The 19,121-nt window shown below is 51.3% G+C and overlaps 1 protein-coding gene across 6 annotated transcripts in view; it reads right to left on the bottom strand.

Annotated features, from left to right (window-relative positions):
- The window catches only part of Nlrc5 (NLR family CARD domain containing 5), an 82,290-nt gene extending 67,617 nt beyond the window's left edge, over nucleotides 1-14,673 (bottom strand). For 4 of the 6 annotated variants that reach the window (XM_026395630.2, XM_026395633.2, XM_026395634.2 and 1 more), the window contains exon 1: nucleotides 14,645-14,667. The gene's annotated coding sequence lies outside the window, so the exon portion shown is untranslated. Of the gene's footprint in view, nucleotides 1-14,644 lie in introns of all 6 variants that reach the window. The other 2 variants (XM_077793339.1, XM_026395631.2) reach the window with 2 other exon arrangements.
- Nucleotides 14,674-19,121: the final 4,448 nt, after the last annotated feature.

The following is a 19,121-nucleotide window of genomic DNA, read 5'->3' as shown; positions in this document are numbered from 1 at the left end:
TTAACAACCCACTTCCTCTCTGACCACCCGTGATAACCAGTCCTCATCCTCTCTCCTACGTGTCACTCATTACCTACACAAATGACTGACCTCAGTTTGCTGCAGACTGTGACATGTCCTGTCCACTCAGGCCAGGCCGGACTGCAGGCAGATTGCTCTTTGGCATAGAAGGCATGTGGGGGTCAGCCCAGGGGGCTCATTTTATAGAGTCATTCTCTCAACCTCGTGTCCCACCATTCTCACCTCCCTGTCCCCTGACACAGCCAGTGGATCAACTTGGCTCCGGCTGCTTTCTGATGGGCAGGGTTTTCCACCTCAGATCTGTCTGGTTTCTCCCTGTTTCCTCCTCCCTCCCCTCTGTGTGGACCAGCCTGTTGCCATTGTCAACTCAGCTTGGCACTGACATATTCTTTCTTGTTCTTTGTTCAAGGCACCCACATTTCCGAGTCTCTGCGACACTCTGATGTCCAATACTGAACTGTAGTGAAGCCCCTCTCTCACCCACTTCTCTGAGAAGGGCTACTCTGGCTGCCTGGATCCTGAGTCTCAGCAACTGGAAGGCAGCCCCCCTCTGATCCGCCATCTTGAATCTCCCCTAGAGAATTTTCTTATAATTTTCAACCTCTTCATGTCCTCACATTTTTTAAAAATAATTTTTTTAGTTATAGGTGGACACTATATCTTTATTTATTTATTTTTATGTGGTGCTGAGGACCAAACCCAGGGCCTCAGACATGTGAGGCAGGCACTCTACCCCTGAGCTACAGCCCCCCAGCTCCATGTTCTCACATTTAATGCAATTTATTTTCCTTTGTCTTTTTCTTAGATTTTTCAGCAGTTGCTTTCTCTTATATTTAAAGAACAAATTTTAAAAACTTATTATGCTTTTAATTGTACACGTTCATGGTATAGTGTGATGATTCAATATGTGTATATGAATGTGTGATGCCTAAATGGGGATGGTTAACATTTCCATCTCTTGAAACCTTTGTTTCTATTGACTAATTCTGCTAGAATTTTCCTTTTTCTATTTTTGTAACTTTGCCTGTTATTTATTTAGTTGTTTAAATTTATGAACTTTATTGCTTAGGTCATTTCTAGTCGTCTTCTTCTTGTTTTAAAAAGTAATAAAATACTTTGGCCTAATTTCCGTAAATTTATATCAAGCATTTATATTATTACGTAGATCATTTATATTATTAAGTAGATCATAATTATAAGTTGAAACTGAGTCTTTTTAAAATTTATTTATTTATTTTATTTTTTATTATTTACACATGACAGTAATTAGTCACACATGACAGTAAAAAACTGAGTCATTTAATGGAGGGTTGTTTTTAATTTAATGGAGGTTGTTTATTTCTAAGATTTTTCTTTTTTTCCTTGCCATATGATAACATTTTTAAAATTTTGTGAATATTTTAAAAGTGTTTTTAAAAACAAAGATGGACTTTTATCTCACATTTATATCAAAATAAAGCCTACATGGGGTCAGAATTTACAAAGTAAAAAGCTAAACTCTGAAAGTAATCAAAAACCATGTTCAATTTATAACTATTCACAAAGCTATACATTTATATTTTTTTCTATGTGTTATATTTTACAACTAAATTAAAGATACTTAAGTTCTCAAACAAAACATAGGAAAAAGTATTTGAAAATAATTTCAACCGGGCGCAGTGGCACTGACTCAGGAGGCAGAGGCAGGAGGGTTGTGAGTTCAAAGCCAGCCTCAGCAAAAGTGAGGGGCTAAGCAACTCAGTGAGCCCCTGTCTCTAAATAAAATACAAAATAGGGTATGGGGATGTGGCTCAGTGGTCAAGGTCCCCTGAGTTCAATCCCCAGTACCCTCCCTCTCTCCAAATTTCAGGGCTAAAGGTGTAGCACAGTGATCAGGCACTTGCATAATGTGTAAGGCCTTGGGTTTGATCTTAGCACAGCAAAATAAATAGATAAATACAAACATAAAATGAAATAATAAAAAACAATTCAAGAAGTTTTTTTTTTTTGCCAAGCACTGGGCAAAACTCAGAAATCATAAAAGGAAAATTGGATGAAATCAATCAGACACAAATTAAAATTTTTGTAGTACCAAAAAACCCCACAAATAAAATTAAATGACAAATGACAAACTGAAAAAATATTGGCTAGTTATAGCACAAAAACACAATTTTTTAATATATCAAGAGTTATTACAAATCAATAATAAAAAGACCAATGACCTGATAGTAAAGAGGATATAGAGTTTAAGGAAAAGAAAATACCAATGGCTCTTAAATGTATGAAAAGATGTTCCACCTTATACACCATGAAGGAAATACATATTAGAACTAAAAAAGATATGCCATTTCCTAGCTGTTAGATTTGCAAGTTTGTAAATTAATAGATACCTTGCTGCGTTGCTAATGGGCCTGTTAATCAGTATCTCATCTACCAAAATTGCGAGTGCCATATAACCACAACTAACAATTCCATATCCAGGCATTTAACCTTCAGATATATGCAGAATGCACAAAATGACATATGCCCAGAGGTATATGGCCTTGCTCGAAATAGCAAAAAATTGGGAGAAAAGTTAAATATCCACCAAAGAGGACATGTTATACTTAAATTATGGCATACCATACCAAGGAATCCTATGTAAGCACTGAGGCAGAGCATATAGGATGATATAAACAGTGTCCAAGACAAACTGAACATAGAAAAAAGAACAAAGATCAGAACCAGGTGTGGGATACGCTGCATTTGTGTGAAGAAGAAATAAATGTGCATGTTTATAACTTTATACTTTTGCATGAAAAACCTAAAATCGGAATTGTTCCCTTGGAGAAGAAGCCTTAGAATGTGATCCTGTATGCCCGCGCTGTCCAATCAAAATGAGCACTTTCTCTCAGGCTCAGCCCTGGTCGGGTCTTATTTGTGCCTAAATCTCCTATCAGCACCCCACCGTCTCCTCCAGAAGAAAGTCATGCCATGTTTCTGTGACCTCCACAAACTGGGACACATCGGGGCACCAGGAAAGGGTCAGGGTGAAGGAACAAAGGTCCCCTCATCCCTGTTCCCTGGCTCTCCTGGCCCCCTTGGGTACCTGCTGGCCTGCCCGAGAGATGCTGCTCACGCCCCAAGCACTTCTCTTTCCCCAGCCCAGCCTTGAACTCTTGCTGCCTCCTCAGGAGGGTCCTCCTGCAACCCACCTCCGCAGGCCAAGTTCAGTTCCCTCCCCGGGTCTCATTCCTCAGCCTCCCCCTTTCTCCTCTGTTGGAGGTCTTGCCTCTCTGCATGGCCTTGCCTCTGGGCCTGGTCCCCTCTAAGAGCAAATGCCTTGGCACCAGGGCCCTGGGCTCATGTGTCTGCTAGTCACCAGCTGCATGACTTTGAAAGGCTCCTTGGCCTCTTGGTTCCTCCTCTGTAAAATGGGGATATTCTGGGCCACAGAAGCAGAGTCCAAGTTGGGGGTTCTTACACGAGCCCTCCCTGAGGGGTCAGGGAAGCGGGCTGAGCGCTGGAGAAGCTCATCAAGCGTGGTCTAGGAGAAGCCTTGCTCCCACCTGACCTTGGGGAGATCTGGAATGGGGATGAGCTCATAGGTGGGTCCCCAAGAGGCCAGGGTTCTGGGCTGTCACACCACACCATCAGGTTAGCTTGGGGACATGCCCCGTGGGTGGGGAGGAGCCTCAAAGACCCAGACACCTGAGGCCATCAGCCAAGGGTGACCCTTTGGTCACCAGTGTTAGCAGCTGGAGGAGGGGGTGGGTCCGAGGTGTTGGTGACGGGGACCGGGCAAGGTGGCTGTGAGACAGGGCATGCGAAGCCTTGGCGTGGCGTCTGGCACAGGAGAAGCCTCCACGCCGTGGCTATTCTTAGCGTCATTGTTGGCGTTTCCTCTGCCTCCCCAGCGGGAGGAAGGAAGGGAGGGAAGAAAGAGGACATGACTCAGGCTCGGGACAGGGGCCTGAGGCGCCTCTGGCTCTTTTTTGCCTCTGGCCTCCCCAGGCTTGGGCTTGGGGCCGGCCACGCTGTGCGGCAGGGGACAGATAGGACCTCTGTCTCCTCACTTGTATGGGGGACCTCGCCTGCCCCCCTGCTCCCGGCTGTCCGCGAGGGACGGGTCAAGAAGCCGTGTCCCTGCGGAGCTGGCAGAAGAGAAGAGGAGGAGGACGAGCCGTGGGAAGGAAGGGACAGAAAGCAAAAGGCTGCAGGCACCAGCCGTGGAAGAGAAAGGGTGTCGCCGCAGACAAGGAGCAGAGACCGGGCCAGAGCCGGCGCAGGGCTCCTGTGGGCGGCACCGACCCCCCTTCAGGGGGACCCTGCGAGAGGTGCCAGCCTCGGTTTCCTCCCTTACCCAGGAAGCTAGAAGAGCAGGCGAGGCGGCTCCGATACAGTCACCCATTTCCGTGGGGCCACATGATGTGGGGGGCTGGTGGCTGTTTTTTTTAAAAACCTCTATCCCTACTGTCCCTCACAGTGACAGGCCCTGCAGGACTTAAGATGCATGGTCGGTGGCAGTGCTTTACACGGGAGGCTCCTGTTGGACAAGGGACCCGCTCAGGTCACCAGCTAGCGTCTCAGAGCTGGGGGTAACAAACAGCCTGCCGGGGGTAATAAGGGGGTGTCCAGGGAGAACCCCTGCACCCCGGGCCCAAGCCCCGGCCTGTAGGTCCTTCCTCCAAATCCAAAAAGGCTTCTCTTTTCCTGTCATTGGAAACCCAGAATTCTGGGTCCCAAACCATGTCCTCATGTCTTGGTCCACCTCCCTCCTCCGGCCCCTTCCTACTCACCTTTCCCACCAAGGGCTCCCTGGGGTGTCCACATGTGCCCTCCTCCAGGAGCGGGCAGCCCTATTACAGGCCCTAACCTGGCTGGCACAGCAGGCAGCCAGGGTGTCCTTGTCACTCCTGTGCAGTCCTGGCCTCTCGGGTCCAGCATCCACAGGAAGCAGCCGACGCTGGGGAGGCCTAAGGGGAGGGCTCCTGCCCAGCTCATTTTGGAGTCCCCGGAAACTCCTCTTGGATCCTGCAAACCCGTGGCTCCCAGGCTGTCTGCACTTTCCGCTAGGTCCCTGGACATTAGTAACTCCATTTTGGTTCTGGGACTCAGAACCGAAACTTATAAACTGCCAAGAAAAAGAAACTTGAGATATTCTGCTCCCAGAACCACCCCCCTCCCCCGCAAGGTCCCTACATAGAAAAATCTGTTGGTACCCAGCCACCAGCAGCAAGGTCATTTCCAGCTTGCTCTTTTTCCCTGTTAAAAAAGATCTAAAACCTCTGTTCAAGTGACGTTGCTGCTGCGCCTGGCAGACACCCTGTTAACACACCTTTGCTTGAGCTCAGAGATGCGTCTCTTGTGGATATTTGCACCAGCTACCCGAGCACTATCCATTTGCAGGATGGGGTGGGGGGGGGGTCTTTTAGAAATTCCAACACCCCTCATTACAGACCGAGGGCAGCACAGTCTCTGGGGATGGAACATGGGCGTCCACTGGGCTTCAAGCCTGAGGTGAGAGGTTCTGAGTGACGCCAGTTCTCCACTGTCCTTGTTCCTTTGCTTTGGGGTCCCAATTCTCCAGCAAACCAGACCCTAGGATTCCTGATCTCGAAGCAGCCCAAAGGCCCTGGGGGTGACAAGGTCGCTGAGACTGTCCTATCTAGATGGAGACCAAGGGCGGTGCCCGCCTCTGCCTCTCCTTTGTTCCCTGCATGTCAGTCCCCAGCTCGGTGGCTCTGCCAGCTCCTCTCTTGCAGCTCAGAGCTCGGCACCTCCTCACAAAAGTGAAAATAAAAGCATGGTTTGGAAATCCCCTCGGCAGCGCCACACACACGGGGCCTGGTATGAGGGTTCCGGAAGCATCTTGTGCTGGCTCGGGAATGGAGGCAGGGGACAGGGAAAGCTCAAGGTGTAAATGACAGGAGTCCCAGGTCCCCAGGGTTAGGCTCACAGCCTGGAAATGGGCTTTCCTCTGTGAGAGAAATGCTGTCAGCGACTTCCGTCCACCCTCTGACTCTGTGACTAAAGTCACATGGAGGCCACGCAGCTGGGACACAGGGCCCTGCACACTGAATGTCTGTGTTTTCCCCAAATTGAAATGTTGAAATCCGAACTGCCAAGGTGATGATTCCCAGGGTGGGTGGCGGGGCTGGGGGAGGAGACAGGGTAGGGTCCTGGAGAATGGGATCCATGCCCTGATCAAAGTCCCGGAAAGCTCTCTGGCCCTCAGTGAGGACACAGTGAGGAGTCGGCAGGCTGCAACCCAGAAGGGGGGCCTCACCAGAACCCCCCACCCCAGGGTGGCACCCTTGTCCTGGATTTTAGTCTGCAGTAGCCTCCTGGGCCTTGATGTTCTCATCTATAAGGTAAGAAGTAATTGTAGGGCTTAAATGAGTTAATATGTGTAAAGTACTTGAAAGTGCTTGGTAGTCATGACAGAAGGATTGTTTTTATGACGTGAAGGCTTGGATAAAGTTCTAGAAGGAACAGCAAACAGTGGCTACCTCTGGGAGAGGACAGAGGTGGGACTGGGAGCAGCATAGAAAGGAGATTTCGGCCTTGCAGACAAGAGCCTAGCTTTTTAGCAAGAGGACTGGGTCACGCATGACCTGTGCGGTGAAGATGGGTCCATTTTTTTGGAAGTAGAGTTAGAAGAGGAACTTTTTAGCTTACAGGATGGACCCTCCGAACACTCTCCCACCTGGCCACCGGCACCAGGCGCATGGTGCAGAAGAAAGGCTTGAGAGACAAGGGCGTGGAGCCTTGGAGCTGGGTCTCACTACCCCAACCGATTTGCTGAATCAGGAGGGTTTGTGTGCAGGTATGTCAAGTGGTGCTTTCTCCCCCGGCATTCCCAGGGGTCTGTGGAGTCGGCAAGAGCCTCTGAGGTCAGGAGGCCTGGGTTCAGATTCTGATTTCAACACTCGGCACTGTGCAACCTTGGGCAGGTTTCCTAACCTCCTGGGCCACAGTTTCCTCATCTGCTGATGGGGTGATGATTTTACATGCACCTCACAGTGAGGGCTGGAGACACAGATGTATACACAGCACACGGCACAGTGAAGGCCACCCCCAGCCTCAGCTCTCACCACCAGCTCCTATGCACGGAGCTCCTAGCACAGGTGGCCCCAGGTTGTGGCATCCCACCTGCACCCCCTCACCGCTGCCCAGGCCAGCCTACCCCGGCTGAGGCGTCCTCCAAGGTACAGGGAAGACACAGCTCCGTAAAGGGAAGAAGCAAAGTGCAGATTTCAGAGCCAGGCTGCCTCTTACCTGAAACTCCATGCAATGGCGTTTTACAAAACAAAATGACCATTTCAGCATAGTTTTATTATTTTTCTGCTTAAAGATATAGACAAATATCTCTCCCATGGAGGTATAAAGCATGAAATTTTCCGATGATCTCATCCTTTAGGAATGGGTGTGCGAAGTTTAAGACTCTTATCTATGCTTGAGGACATTTTTAATTTTCTTCCTCCCTCTCTCTCTGTGCCTTCAATTTCAATCATGGGGTTGGGATTGTGGCTCAGTGGTGGAGCACTTGCCTAGCACCGGTGAGGCACTGGGTTCGATTCTCAGCACCACATGTAAAATAAAATAAATAAAATAAAGGTCCATCAACGACTAAAAAATTTTTTTTTAAATTTTAATCAGAACCTCACTTCCTTAAAGTTGTTCTGGAAACGATTTCACTTTTAACGTTATTTATTCTTTTCTTTTAAAATTTTTCTTTTGGGTTGTAGGTGAACACAGCACCATTATTTGATTGATTGATTTTTTATGTGGTGCTGAGGGTCAAACCCAGTGCCTCACACATGTTAGATAAGCGCTTAACCACTGAGCCACAACCCCGGTCCCTGACTTTACTTGTAAAAGTACCATTTTGCCATGAACTAAGGGTAAATCCCCAAAAGACGCCCACAGAAAACAAAAAAAACTCAAAACATTGCTAGGGCACTGGAGCGGGTGCTGTCGCCAGTAGGTGTGAGAGGCTTTGCAGACGCTTGCCACCCAGCTGAGACTTTCTCCCTGACTCATCAGGAAGCATTAACAAGAACTGAAAAGAGAACAGCTTTCCACTCCAATTCGGTCCAAAGCCCCATCCACGCACCTCCTGAGGCCACCTTGACTCCACATTGTCCTGTCCACTTCAGTGAGAGCATCCAGATGCCCAGAGAGGTACCAAACATCTTCAAAAACCTGGGTGGGGCACATAAACTGCAAGCTATTCCTTCCTTAGAACAAGATGCTACCACGAGATCTGAATGCCTCAGAGAACCACTCCCCAAGGAGCCAGCGCCCCACAGTTTCGCCTGCAGAGCAGAAGGGGCCCCTCTAAAGCTGATGATGGTCTGCTTGGGGTCCAGGCTCCATCCCTCCCCGCAGGAGGTGGGTGTTGGGATCCGGTCATCCCTGGCTGCTGAAGCCTTATATATTGACCCAGTCTTTAGGAGTTGCCCCTGTGTTCTTAGTCGCTGTAAAAAGAAAGGTCCACACATCCCCTGAGAGGCGCACCTCGAGCCTATGGGAACAGAGCGGTGGCTTCCAGGACATTCCCCAGGACATCTCTGCACAGGGGTGTCAGCAGGGGCACCTCTTCTCTCCGGAGATGGAAAAAACTGGCTCAGATGTCAAGCTCTGGCCTCCCCCAGGGCCCCGGGACTCCTGGGGTGGGGTCATCACATGGCCTCCTCCAGCCGGGACCCCTGCTCTGGCACTTTGTGAAATGAGGGCACACAGTTCACCCACGGGAAGCGCAGGGGAGCATGGAGGCAGACTTCAGAGTCTGGCCTTCTGCTCTCCCTCCTCCTTCCTCCCTCCTCCACTTTCTTCTCTCCCTCTTCCTCCTTTTCCCATCCCCCCCTGCCTGGTTCCCTCTGTCTTCAGGGTTCAGGGTCCCCTGTGTCACCCACGGAGTCTTCTCTCACATGGCCCAAGTGTTCCTCACCAGAAGGCCCCAGCTGGCCTCTATCCCAAACGCGCACCACACCCTGCCCCTCACCTGCCAGGTGTCCCACCCCGCAGTCAGCACGACCCGACGTGCCCCCCTGTCGCACATCTGTGAGTACTTGTTTATCCTGCTCCTATCGGCCCTTGGCTCCACCAAGTGGCACTTGCTGTGCTCCCAGCCCAGCCCGCCGCCTCCAACAGCGCCCGCCCGCCATGTTGTGGGAACTTGGAGGACAACGTGGGTGGATTCAGGGCGCAGGGTGGAGCCAGCGCTGGTGTCCTGGAGCAGCCAGCACCCTCAGGCTGGAGACGCTCCTCCGTCACCTACACCCAAGAATTTTCTGGAATCTTCTCCTGGGTGGCCTGACTGCTCCCCTCCTTCCTTCTCTGCCTTCTTTTTGTGAGCACATAAAACCCCCAGCCCCAGGCGCAGACTCCATGCAAAACGGCTTCCCCCGGCCTCCCCCCCATGTTCTGGCCCCTGCTGACCACCTTGCACCCAGGCCCTCCCCACCCCAAACACTCTCAGTGTTTTCCCTTCCTCCTTGCTCCCCTTCCCTAAGAGGATTCCTGCTAAGCACAATTGGAAGAATTAAAACATCATATATCTTATTGGTTTTTTTTACATAAAACAAAATATTCCACATGCAGAGGAAGAAAATGAGACCAAATCTAAGTGTCTAACAATGATGGATACATTCAGCCATTCTGTGGACAGCCATGCCACCTTTTATTATTATTATTATTATTATTATTATTATTATTATTATTATTTTAGTTGTCAAGGGACCTTGATTTTATTTATTTATATGCAGTGCTGAGAATCGAACTCAGTGCCTCACACATGTTAGCCAAGTGCTCTATCACTGGGTGACAATCCCAGCCCCCATGCCACCTTTTAAATCCATATTATAATGCCGCTGTAGACTAAGAGCTAATTTCTTTCATATACAAAGAACTTGCAGAGCTCAACAACCCAATAGAAAAGTGGGCAAGGACAAGAACCGACAATTTATGGAAAAGGGAAGACAGGTGGCCCTTACACGTTTAAAAGATGACCTGCGGCCAGACCTGGGCGCAGCGCAGACACCTGCTACAGAAGCCCACTCCAGGCAGCGCTGCAGCTCTGAACCCCAAGCATGCACAGTCCGCTCAGTCCGCCCACCTCAAGCTCCTGGGAAGCGGTGACTGCAGATGAGCAGCAAGGACACAGAAGTGGGGCAGACCTGGTGAAAGGTTTCACTTAGGAGTTCACCAATAGCGTTAGTACTTTCCCAAACCCTAATTAGCGTAACTTGCCACCGAGAGCACTGGTACTTTTCCAAACCCTAATGAGCATAAATGTGGACCAATAGTTCTGACCCCAGTGCTATACAAAACCCAAGATTAGCACACTTAGAAGGTGACTCTTCTTGGTTCCCCTCTCGCTGGGCCAGAGCTCTGTTTTTATTCACACTTGAACAAATCCCACTCTTACACTGAGTCATCCCCACCTGTGAACTTCATTCTTCGAACTCACAAAGCACTGACCCAGAAAAAAGTTGTTGTCAGTGAGCTGCTGGGGTTGGGGGCAACAGTGGGGAGCAGAACCTCCCGTTACGAGTACAACACATTTCACGGCTGCAGAGGCCTGAAGCTTATGCAGACCCCACCCACCAGCAAGAGTGCAGAAACCCCGGTTTCCAGAAGAGATGTGAGAAAAATCACCATTATTCATCGACTAGATTTGCAAATATGGAAGAGTTTGATAACATCCATACTAGGAAGGTGTGGCTGCAGGTGTCCTCACACGGAGCTGGTGGGAGGGAAAATTAGCACTATACTCAAGGAGGGTCATGGGTCATAGTCACCCAAGTTCAAACTGCACATGCCCTCAAAGTCCCAAACCTGCTCCTGGATTTTCTTCAAGATTGACTCCCACATATGGAAAAATGAAGTTCGACCAACGATATTGATCACAACACTATTTGGAATAGCAACAGACAGGAAAAAAACCTAAAAATTCAAAACAGATCAATGACATATCAGCCATGTGGGGAAATACTATGAAGTTGTTAGAAAAAGAGAGCGTTGGAAGTGTGGCTCAGTGGTGAGCACCTGCCTAGCATATGCCAGGTCTTGGGATCTATTTTGAGCACTGAAGAAAAGATGCAAGATTTTGTTTGCTATAGAAAGATTTCCAAACCGAATTAAGGGGGAAAAAAAGCGGACACTCCATACTGCCATTTATGAGAATTGGGGAAATCTATGGGTATGCATATGTGTTATGTATATACGTGTATATGTATGCACATGTTTCTGTGTGTGTGTGTGTGTGTGTGTGTGTGTGTGTGTTTGTAAGGTCCACTCAGAGCATCTTTGGAAGAAGACTTAAGAACCGCATACCACTGTCTGCCTTCAGAGAGGGTAACTGAGTGGCTGGGAGACAGGGGAGGGAAGGAAGCATATTTTTAATTATATCCTTCTGTACATTTTTCATTTCTACTATACAAATATTAGCTATTGTTTTTTTTTAAGTTAAGCGACATCATAGATTTGATTTTCCTTAAACGTGCAATCCCATATTATTTATTTATTTTGGTATTGGGGTTTAAACCCAGGGGTGCTTAACCACAGAGCCACGTCCCCAGCCCTTTTTAATATTTTATTTAGAGACAGGGTCTCACTGAACTGCTTAGGGCCCCACTAAATTGCTGAGTGGACTCGTGCTTTCCCTGGCTGCGCGTCTCCCTTCCCTAGGAAACTGGCTGGTTTCACGCCACAGTGAACCAGGGTGAGAGGCTGGCGACAGCAGAAGAGGAGCCTGGGGTCAGATGTGGCCAGGAGAACTAGGTTAACTCCATCCCCAGCCTCCAGAAACACAGAAAGCCTGGGAACACTGAGGGCTTCCTTCAAGAGCTGAATGAGGGTCGTGCCAACTGTTCCCAGCTCTCAAGGACCCAGGAGACCCCAGACAGCACGTGGGGTACACAACCTTGTTTATCTTGCGGGTAACACGTCCTGTGAATAGCCAGTGTTGCCTTCTTCACCACTTCCGCCAGGTTTTGGTGCATCTGATGATTTGCCATGTGGTCTAAAGAGCCTCTCTTCTCTAGCCAGCTGCGTTAGCAGGCACCATCATCACTTTTCCTGAACTATTCTCTTTCAAATCATCCTGTAGACTCCGTTTCACTTCGATAGGCTTTAGTTCCCCAACCAACACTCAAAAAAATTTAAAAAAAAAAAAAAACAGATCCGACAAAGAAAGACAGCAGCTTACATTCTCAGACCAACTGCAGAGTTTTCTGTTCTCACTTTTTTCAGTACTGGGGATAGAACCCTGGGTCTCGGGTATGCCAGGCAAGCACTCCTCCCATGAACTACACCCCCAGACCCCAAAAGATTTCCAGTGTCTGTCCAACTGCATGTGGTAGGTAGAGAGGAGCTGCGAGGTGATGCTTTAGAGGTGGTGACAAGAGAGTGGATCCAAACAACAGAAGGCGAGCTGGGTGCAGTGGTACACGCCTGTAATCCAGGGACTCGGGGAGCTGAGGCTGGAGGATCGTCAAGCTCAAGGCTAGCCTTGACAGTTTAGCAGGACCCTCAGCAATTTAGTGAGACTCCCCCATCTCCAATTTAAAAAAAGAAAACAAAATGATGACATAGCTCAGTGGTAGAACATCACTGCTTCAATCCCCAGTGCCAAAGAGAAAAAAGAAAAAGGAACAGAAGTAATTTGTTCTCTCACAGTTCTGGAAGCTAGGTGTCTGAAATATGGGTGTGGACAGGGTCAGGCTCCTTCTGAAGGTTCTAGAAAAGGATCCTTCCATGCCTCTTCCAACTTCTGGTGGCTGCCAGAAATTCTTGGCAATCTCTTTCTCCCCACATGGCCGTCTTGCCACCACCTGTTACCCGGATACTAGTCATATTGGCTTAAGGCCAGCTTACTCTAGTATAGCCTCATTTCAACTGGTTATATCTACAACAACCACTTTTCCAAATAAGGCCACATCCTGAGGTCCTGGGGGTCGGGACTTCAACACATTTCTCTTAGCAGACACAACTGAAGCCACAACAGATGAGAGAAGACACACCAGGAAGCTTGTCTAGACTCTCCTCAGGGCTTGACCTGGCTCTGCAGACATGGACACCTCGGGAGTCCAGGAAGGAGATTCGCCATATTGTGAAACTCCCTACCCCTCTGCTGGTCAGCCCTCAAGAAGGACTCCAGACCTTTTTACAGTACTTTAAAATTGACCAGGAACTGGGCGTACCTTGCCTCATTCAATCCATGGAGCTAACTTTGAAGGATCTATTAGGCCCATTTCACAGATGAGAAACCAAGCTTCCAAGAGATAAAATGCAAGGTTCTGAGAGCCTTAGTCAGCCTGCCAGGCCAGGTGCCTGCCCACCTGGTGCTGTTCCTGTAGGCGGGCGGGCAGACATGACAAATGGCCCATCCGGGCTACAGAACGGTGGTCTGTGGACAGCATGCTGATGGGCATTCACGTTCACTTCCATGCCATCAGCCGTCCTTCCCTGGGCTCTCTGCCACGAAACCAAGCCCAGTTAGCTAGTTAGTTGGTTAGTTAGTTAGTGGTGTGGGGTCAAACTCAGGGCCACTGGACGACAGCCCAGCCTAAACCTAGTGCATTTCCGGGCTTATTTCTCCCCTAGAGAGAAGGAACTCCATTCAGAGGGAGATGAAGTTCCCGGTACTGATTGGGGTCCACTCCATTGTCTCCCCGGTTTTTAGAGGCTAGGAACTTCCAGGTTTCAAACTGCTTTTTGCACCTCCCGAACGCCCAATCTTTAAAAAAGAAAATGTAAAAATCCCAACTTATGAAACCTGTGCAAACAGCACGGAAATCGGGTGGGGCCTTTTTACCTGGGTAAATGGCCACCCCAGTGTGCTCCAGGCCCTGGCTTTCTGAGTGAGAAAGTAGTTGAAAACCACATGGAAAAGCAAGTAACGAAAACGACAGCCGTGCAGTCCCTACCACTTCTGAGTTAAAATGGTCACTAGAAATAGTGGAGACCTGACCCTAAGGAATTGTTAAGACCCCCGTGTGCACACTGATGGCATTGTGGCCGTGTTTAAAGACTCCTTCTCTTTTAGTACATGCTCACATATTTCCGTTGAAATGCTATGATGTCTGCCATTTGTTTCCAAATAAGGGGTGATAGATATGAAAGCCCCCATCTAGGGTTGGTGACCCTTGACCACGAGCAGTGGATCCAAGGGGGCTTCCATACATTAAAACCAGCAAATCCATGTGGCCCCACCTAGTCCTCTTCCTCCTACTCTTGTTTACGTTTGTGATTTTCCTCAATGAAAAGTTGTTTCGCTTTTTAGGCTCCGAAGTATGAATCGTGCATCAGGAACAATGTGACCTCTAACTTTTCATTCAGCAATGAAAAGTTTGAAAGAAGAAATAGCGACAGAGGGAGGCAACAGGTGCGGCCCCGGGAGGGGGTCTGCACAGCCACAGACCATGTCCCCAACCAGTGGCGACCCCGACCTGCCATCCCCCAAGCTGCACAGCGCAAAGCCACCGACACCCCATCTGTCCATCTGCCACCGGACACCACTTGGCCATCGGCATGGGCACATCCCCATCCCCAGATCTCAGGCATCCGCTCTTGCCCTCTCCTCCCTGCAGAACCGGAACCCCGAACCGCCAGGCGCCCCGCGCACCGGCCGGGGTCCCGCGGCCCCTGCACTCACCGCTGCGCTGCCGGCTCGTCCACGCTCCGTGCGAAACTGAAAGCAGACGCCGGGCGCAGCGGGCCAGTGCTTGGAACCGCGGCCGCTGCCGAGAAATCACGTGGGTTCGAGGTGCCATCCCGGACCCGGGCGCTGGGGGCAGGAGCCCGCACGCGCCCCGCCTGCTGCGCTCGGGACCCGGGCCAGGGGCTCGATCCCAGGTCACAGCCAGCAGAAGGAGGGTCCTCTCCTCCGCGGATGCGACCCTGGGGTGGAGGGTGAAGCCGGAGATCGCGGGAGTCGGCGGCGCTGCAGGACCCTGGAGGAGTCCCCGCCAGGACTTTCTTGCGGACCGGACCAGAGCAAAGGGAGGAGGTGCCACTGGGCGGGAAGCGGGCGCTTAGAGCCCCGGGGTCCTGAGCCCTGGCCTGGGGAGCGCTCCTGGAGAGGGGCAGGGAGAAGGGAGTAACAGGTGTGGGGACCGAGCCCTGGGCCGGCTGACCCGGAGAAACGCCATCTAGGAACCTATCTAATCCTCAAAGTGGCACCAAATACAGATGGGGGTGTCACCCTGCCTGCAGATGAACAGCTGAGGTTCAGAGAGGACAGAGGTGAAGGACCTTGCCCAAGTCAGACAGGGACCACTGGCAGAGAGGAGGGGTAGATGGAAAGAAGGTGCAGGGAGAGAGGGCAGGGAGGATGGGGCCAGGGACATTGAGAAGGTGAGTGGGGTGGCCGTCCTGAAAGGTCACCTGTCCAAGGTTTCCCCACAGTCTCCCCAGCCTTTTCCCCTTGTCCTGAGATGGGGCATCTCCTCTCCCTGCAGAGGACATGCTCACCTTCAGTGACAGTCCCAGCTTCCATTCCCAGACGCTTCTGTGCCCCAGAACAGGTGTGTATGCGGAGGTGGGCGGGCATTCCAAGTCAGGGGTCAGAGGTGGGACCATCGGCATCGGGCACCCTGGATTCAGGTCCTCCTTTCTTACTGACTATTCACATTGCCTAATGCCTTGACAACCCCTAGCCTCAGTTATACCCTCTGTAAGATGGGAATGATAAAATCCCTGCCCATAGATTGGTTGTGAGAATCTGGCCTGCAGCCAACCTCAAACTGGGGCTGGTGCCCTCTGTACCTGAAGCCCATAGCAGCCTTCTATTTTTGTCTCCTTCTGCAGGCCCCACATCCCCATCATACTTGAACCCCTGTCTTCCCAGGACCAAACCAGATAGCCAGAAATTGCACTGCAGCTGGGAGGGGGCCGGGTGTGGATTTTGCAGTTGAGTGCTTGTGTGCGACTCCCAGATCTGCTCCTCCTGGCTGGTAGCTCAGACAAATGCCTTGATGGTCCCCAGCCTCAGTTTCCTCATCTGTCAGATGGGCTGTTCCCAGCCTCCCAGGCCACTGTGGCATGTATTGTGGAACTGTGCATGAGAGTGATTGACTGTGTCCCAAGATCAGGGTTCAGCTCATGTTCACTGAGCACCCAAGGTCTGATTGTCCCTACCCAAAGTCCCAGGAGAGACTCTGGCCTGCTTTCCATGCAGGCAGGGTAGGCAAATGGACACACGGACAGACAACCACAATGTAGAAAGACAAATGCAGACCATTTATAATCTTGAACAGCCCCATAAGGAGGGTAGGACAAAGATTTCCAATTCAGGGGGCAGATGAAGAAATGAAGTCCAGATAGGTCAGGTGAGTTACTCATGGTCACACAGCAATCCGGAGCAGAGCTGAGTCTTTCCACCCTAGGGGTACAAGACCTGTCAAGAAGAGTCCTGGGAAAGATGCTTTCCTAAACCCTCCCTGTGCTCAGCCTGGTGCCCATTTTCTCTGGCTCACAGTGTACACGGTCCTCTGGTGTAAATTACACGTCCATCTGGTTTGGAACGGCCCAGTCCTGTGTATGAGAACCAGCTCAAGATTCTGTGAGACTGAAGAAAGAAGCAGCCTGGTCTGGGATGGCACCATGGGTAGCTTATGGGGCGCTGCGGACAAGAGCATTTCCTGGTGTCAACAAGGCAGGGGGGTCCCCACACCCCAAGGAGGAGGCAGCACTGCACACAGCTCGCCAGGCGAAGGTGGGCAGGGACACCTGGAATGGACCTGGCGTCTCTCACAAACAGCTAGCATGCTTCAACACATTTTAGGGTTGGTGGCCAACACAAGCTGCTCAGCTGCTGCCTGAATGACTGTCCTGTGAGGCTTGGGATGCATGCCAGGGTCAGCTGGTAGCAACAGTGGCCCGTGCATTTCCCATTTGTCTGAGGCCTGGTCCTGGAGCCCAGGCTCAGCTGCCCAGGCAGCAGGATGGGCCTCCACTGGGCCCTGGCCTTGGGGAGCCCCTCTCAGCTCCCTGGAGGAAGCAGCAGATACTGATGTCCCCCTGGGGCAGCCCAGCACTCCACACGGGCCAGGAGGACTTCCTGGACTTTTGAGGTAGGTCTAGGTCAGAACTTCTAGGCTTGGAGGGAGGCCACAGGGCTTGGAGAGGGGTTCAGCAGGTTTGTCCTGTTCTAGCAAGATCCTCTGGGATTCCATAGCTCCTTCAGCTACTTACTCTCCTTGAAACTGGGGAGACGCTAAGGATGGGGAAGGAACTGGAGCCACCGCTACCTTCCTTTCAGGAACAGGGGTGAGTCTCACGGTCTCCCCAGGTCCCAGCTGGGCTGGGGTTGTTGAAGGTGACGTGATGCTCCATGGGACTTCTCTGTGTGTCCCTAGTGATGGGCCAACCCCACCAAGCATGGCCTGCCCAATCGCCTTGCACGCTGCTGTTAAAACCACAGATCAGGCCCCTCGGCCACCGCTGGTGTGGACCCTGCCTTCGGCTCCCTCAGCTTCTCTCTGTTCTCTTATTCATTTATTTATTATTCGTTTATTTTTGTAGCACTGGGGATTGAACTCAGGGGCAATTTACCACTACGCTACCTCCCCAGCCTTTTTAAATTTTGAGACAAGAGTCTTACTAAGTTGCTGAGGCTGGCCTCCAACTTTCGATCCTCCTGCCTCAGCTTCCCCAGTCACCAGGATTATAAGCGAGTGTCACGGTGCCCAGCTTTCTCTCTGTGTTTCTTGACTCTGTCACGGTTTCCTCTACCTGAGGGACTCTGCATGCCAGCATCTTGCTGTGTCTTAGTCCGTTTCCTGTTGCTATAACAGAATACCCGAGACAGGTGCTTTAGAAAGAAAAGATGATTCGGTGTGATCCGGGAGAGGGCCTCCTGCGGCTTGGACTCTTGGCAGAAAGCAGAAGTGCAGGTGGGCGTGTGACAGGGGCAAAGCATGAGAGCCTTGCTTCCAAGAGGCTGTTCTCCCTCATGAACCCCCTCCTTCAAGAGGCAAGAGCCCCCCTCTCATGGCCTGATCACGTGGGTTTCCGGGGGACAGATCACTTTCCAGCCAACACCCTGTGCTTTTCCCAACCCACTCCAAGGTGTGTCGGGGATTCTCTTCTCCCACCTGGACTGATGGCGGGAGCCGGCCTTTAGGACTGTAGCCTGGGGACAGGAGGAGGAAGAGCCTTATACGTGGGCTGGAAACACGCTCAGAGACGCTTCTCTTCCTCACTAAAGTATGATTCATGTTCCTTTTTGAGACTCCATCCTCCTCCTCCTCCTGGGCCGGGCAGCGGCCTCTGAGTGCCCCTGCCCCACCCTGGGGATCTGAAGCCTCCATCCTCCCCACTTCCTGTCCAGCACTGGCATCCCAGGGGACCAGACCGTCTGGGAGCCTTGCTTCAGGCCCCGCAGGGAAGCTGGTTAGAAGAGGAGCCTGGACTTTGGTGGGTGGACAAAGGCCCCGAAGGCCCGGGTGCTGTGGGGGCGGGAGAGACGGGTCTGGGAGGGCCTTCCTGCTCCCCAGCTTCCAGGGCCCCCCCATCAGGACGCTGGAGAGAACTCAGGGACAGTCACGGTTGCCTGGGTATCTGGCCAGGAGTGAGAGGCAGTGTGAGTGTGTCAGTGAGTGGCTCAGGGAGTGGGTGACTGTCTCGGGACCCCTCCTTGCCACCCCCCAACCCCTCACCCCCCGGCTCTAGCTGTCTTTGCAAATCCCTCCTTAGACTCCAAGATGCAGCTCCAATGTCCCCTCCTCCCCTGGCCACTGGAAGATGCAAGGGTGTGTTCGTGTGTCCCAACCGATCGTGGTTGTGAGCTTCCCCCACCCAGGAAACCCGCCGTTCACCCAGATGGCCCAGCCAGGGCTAAGGACGCCGCCCAGGCTCGGGCACCCAGGATTTCGGATTCTGCGGGGAGTGCAGTGCCGGGTGGAGGCGCAGCGGGATGAAGTGTCCCCTAGAGGGTCTCTGCTGCCCGTGACCCCCATGCCCGGGTCATGCTCCCGACCTAAGCCTGGCACTGCGGCCTCCTTCCCACTCAGACTATGTGCTGCTCAAGACCCCAGACCACATTCCCGTCTCCAGATGGCACCTGTGCCGGGTCCTGTGATTTGCTCCTGAGGACCTTGATGACACTATCTATGTCTTGGCCACCTGGT

The sequence above is a fragment of the Urocitellus parryii genome, chromosome 15 (genome assembly GCF_045843805.1).
Source record: "Urocitellus parryii isolate mUroPar1 chromosome 15, mUroPar1.hap1, whole genome shotgun sequence".
NCBI lineage: Eukaryota > Metazoa > Chordata > Mammalia > Rodentia > Sciuridae > Urocitellus > Urocitellus parryii.
Note: the sequence above shows the minus strand (reverse complement) of the source record. Positions and strands in the feature narration are given on the sequence as shown.